General features: G+C 38.3%; 1 protein-coding gene across 1 annotated transcript in view; it reads left to right on the top strand.

Moving 5' to 3' along the window:
• The window catches only part of lingo3b (leucine rich repeat and Ig domain containing 3b), a 57415-nt gene that overhangs the window by 42671 nt on the left and 10584 nt on the right, over positions 1-4160 (top strand). The gene's annotated exons all lie outside the window — the stretch shown is intronic.

The following is a 4160-nucleotide window of genomic DNA, read 5'->3' as shown; positions in this document are numbered from 1 at the left end:
GTGTGTGTGTGTGTGTGTGGGGAAGCAAAAAGGAAGGTTCAGGATCACTTCCTGTTCTTGAGTCAAACATCGAGGACGTTGTCTGCCTTGACAATGTCAGCTCACTGATTCATGCCGTGGCTCTGYTGYTGACCCGTAGGATGACTGTCAGGGGGGGCGGACTGTGAAGACAGGTTGCATCTATCAAATGGCCAAAGAGCAGAGAGGGTGCATGCACACACAAACACACACACAGACCTTTTATACTCAGATCGGCTGTTAGATTAAAGTCACTGAAAAGCAAAGTGTGCAAAATTGATTATCCCATCGCAATGTAATGCTTTGCATGTCAGTGGGCCATCTTTAGCTGCAGTAGAAAAAAAAGGGATTTAGTTTTATGTTTAGCGTTAATCAGGTCAGTAAAACTGAATTCAAAATGTTTAAATGCTGCAGTGATGCTCACTGTTCAGGAAGTGTTTGCACCAGGCTTGTAGCACAAAATTTAACAAGCTGAAAATTTGCAAAACAACAGAGAATATGCTYATGGTAACCTTAAACCAGAGCTGTCACAGCATGTTAATTTGTTGATTAAGCTGTTTGAGAGGTCTTCATGCAAGGTTGTGAATGATTCACACATTAAAGCAATATTTGTCATGTTTTATGCCAACAGTCTGTGCTATTGATWTTTTTTCTTCTATCACCCACTCTGGATGATAGACCTTGGTAGGTTTCTGTTCTGTTTGGTTTTTTCAGTGCATGATGGATGATRAATAACAATTGTAGCGATTCAAAAAGGAGGGGAAAATAAACACAAAAACCAGCCCATGGTAATAACACACCATTTAAACCCCATATTAACATGTGGAACATTAAGTTTGCAGCTAACGTTGACACCACCCCTTTTTATTTTCCCTAATGGTTTACTGTGCGGCAAAAWTTTCTTAAAACTTATAGTTTTTCTCTGTTTTTGAGAACAATCTGTCTTTTCTATCAGTTATTAACTCTTTGAACTSACACTTGAAACCAGAAAAAAAAAGTGAGGATGAAAACATGAAATAACTCAAGTATTTTTGTCAACTGCATTGAACAGACACCAATATGAATGTGCAAACCGATTTTCCAATTCTTTATTTTCAACAATGTGGCATATCAAGTCCACCAACGCACTCAATTAAGCTGATTGACAACAAAGATTTTGAAAGTTGACCACAAAGGTGACACGAAATGTTTAAGATCTTTGAGTGACGCGTGAGTATATTCCGTTTTTCCCCCTTTGACTTTTGAAATAGTCTCTACCGGCTCCTGTTGAATGAGTTAAATGAATCATTTAAATTACTGAATTTCCTCCAAGCCAGTGAGAGTAAGTACATTTAATTTTACTCGCAAATATTTCAAGATAATTGCCTAACCTCCGTTTGTGTCTCGAGCCTACTGAGCCCCACAACAAATAAAAGAAAATGATKAAGGCATTAGAGTGGATGGGAAGAAAGAGATGCAAATTCAAGACGATAGCCGGCATGCATGTCATTGCAGGACTCTTGTTGCATAGGACAAACAGAAACAAACTTGAAATGCACCTCAAAGAACTCCAAGGTAAATAACAAAAAAAAAAAAACCTGAACAAGCAGTAGATAATGATAAATGCATGGCAGGTTCACTCSCTGATCAATGTGAGTCAAGAGAAAGGCAGAAACAAAATGATACTGAGCCAGAAAATTAAATGGAAACCTTTAGCAGTATAAAGCAATCTGTGTACGAGATAATGGAACGCAGACAAACACAAAATCTAACATCGACTAACAAAACCTAAAACTAAAACATGGGAAATATCCACCCTGATTCATGGTCAGACTGTTGGTAAAATTTAGCAACAGCAAAAATACACTTTCTTGGCAAACTGGCGACTCCATCCCCTTCAGCAAAACGCACGCCGAAGCAACACCTCCTGTGTTACTTAAAAAGAGMTGTTCTTTAATTAATAAAATGATACATTAAAGTTAAAACATTTGAGTAAAAAAACTGTGATAGCACAAGAAGAACAGTTACAGTTCTAAAGACTAAAAATAATAAAATATATAAACATGCAAACAGTTATTCTATTCCCATCCCGAATATACAGGATGTAACTTAATTTGAATCCATAAAATGGAAAAACGATGCATTCATACTTTCCTTTACATGACAGTGGTTGTGGGTCGATGCTATATATGTACAAAAAGTAACTTAAATGAATTCAGATGATTAGATGATTAAAGTGCTTCTATTTGAAATAAAATTGCAATAATTTATTCTTACAGATTAAATGAAATTCAGTTTATTTATATTCAGCCAATTTACATCAAATGTCTCAAGACATTGCACAAAGAAGCCAATTCAATCGACTCAAACAGTTGCTAAAATAATGTAACATATTATTTATTACAGTGATATTAATGTTATTCAAAACGTTAATTGCCCTTTTGATCTGAAAACAGACAAGTGTGTTACACGTCTTTGCCTTTCTACTCTTTGAACAACTATAACTATAACAAGACGACTGACTCATTTAAAGTACTTTAAACTGGGGGAACAATAGAACAAAAAAAAAATATCTGTGATTTCAAAGTCATAACTTGCCTTAATATCTTAACGTCGGCGACCAGTGAATGCTCCTCTTTGTGAAACACTTGTCCCAATTCTTTTTAGTTTATCTTTTTTTTTTTTTTGTACACAGTTGTTAGTTTTTCAGATCTGTCTGTTTGTCTCCTGAGCCCCGTCCCACTGAGACAATGAGGTTTGCTGCTCAGTTGTTGCGGTCATGGTGAGTTGCAGCCGACTGGCAGCACAAGCCRGAGCTGCAGATGAGAAGTGGGTCAGTTTGTGCAACAGTCTGCACAGAGGCCTCGCTGTGTCTGAGTTTTGTCTCCAAATGAAAGAAAAGCTTGTGCCAGATTTCTATCAGATTCTCCAGAATAGGGATGTGAAAAGAAAGCGGTTCTTTCAGCGGCCTCTGAAAAAAGAAAAACGAGGGACTTATCCCGTCACACGGAGACCAGATTTTTGTGTGAGCAACTGTGAAAAATAAGAGAGAAATGTGCACATGTACACACATTTTATATGGCATCACGTAAATTTGGTTTAAGTCTGGTTTTATCTACACTGATGCCATTAATGCCGCCGCTATGAAACCKTTTGATATGATTACACATTCAATAAGCTTTTTTTCTGAAGCTAATGTGGGGGGGAAGAAGGAACTCAAAGCGAAGCCTGCAGYGTGTGGAGAAGCTAGCAACTTGTGCTTCTTTTAACTGCCTGACTTACGCCTTGGACGCTGCCCATTCAGCACAAACTAACCTATGTATTATTCATCTACTTGGCTCTTTCTCCCTCAAAAGCCAGCATCAGAGAGCATTTCACACATGATCTTCCTTCATTATGATGAAATATTCCTTCTCATTTCCTCTCTGAAAAATAAATTAGCAAGCTAATCGTTGAGAGTTTAATGTGTAGCCCTGCAGGAGGACAGTTTGTGTTTGGAAGGAAACACGTTTTTTTTTTTTTTTTTCTCCTTCACGTTGTACTTATGCTTTGGAGTTAGCGCGCCTAAGTGAGATATGTTGAAGATCCGATGCCAGGTGCTCTTTGACAGTTTCCATGTTGAAAACAGTAAGTGGGAGTAATTAACGGTTGCCTAAAAGAGTGTTAAAGGACAAGTGATTCATCTTATCTTTGTGCTGGGAGGACTAAAATGATTTAATTCTTAGCCAGCAAACTGCCAAACCTACGCAACCATCCATCAGGCTTATCAAACACTTTATATGATTTTACACTGATGTCTTTCTCAACCTCGTTTCAGAGCACTGGCGCGCAGAGCTTGAAGGCGCAACTTGCCTGTTGAGAATCTCATCATGTGCATATGGGGGGTGATAATAAATGCATTGTGTTTGTCAAAAATGGAGCAGACGGTCTCAGCGCTGCAAGGAAGACAGAGTAGATGCAAGGCACACGATTTCAGCTGAAGCAACAATCTCCCTCTCACATTGCTCTCAGCGTCCYAGTTTCCAAGCAGCAGCCTCCRATAAATTAGKGAWAAAACTAATTATCTTAAACATCTTAGAGCCATCAGTGCAACTATGATGGGATTTCACTGGACGTAGTGTAACGTTGGGTCATTATGTGGCTCATAGCTCTATTTGCTTTGC

Source organism: Poecilia reticulata, linkage group LG17 (genome assembly GCF_000633615.1).
Source record: "Poecilia reticulata strain Guanapo linkage group LG17, Guppy_female_1.0+MT, whole genome shotgun sequence".
NCBI lineage: Eukaryota > Metazoa > Chordata > Actinopteri > Cyprinodontiformes > Poeciliidae > Poecilia > Poecilia reticulata.
The sequence above is the reverse complement of the archived record's forward strand: the minus strand, read 5'-3'. Positions and strand labels throughout refer to the sequence as shown.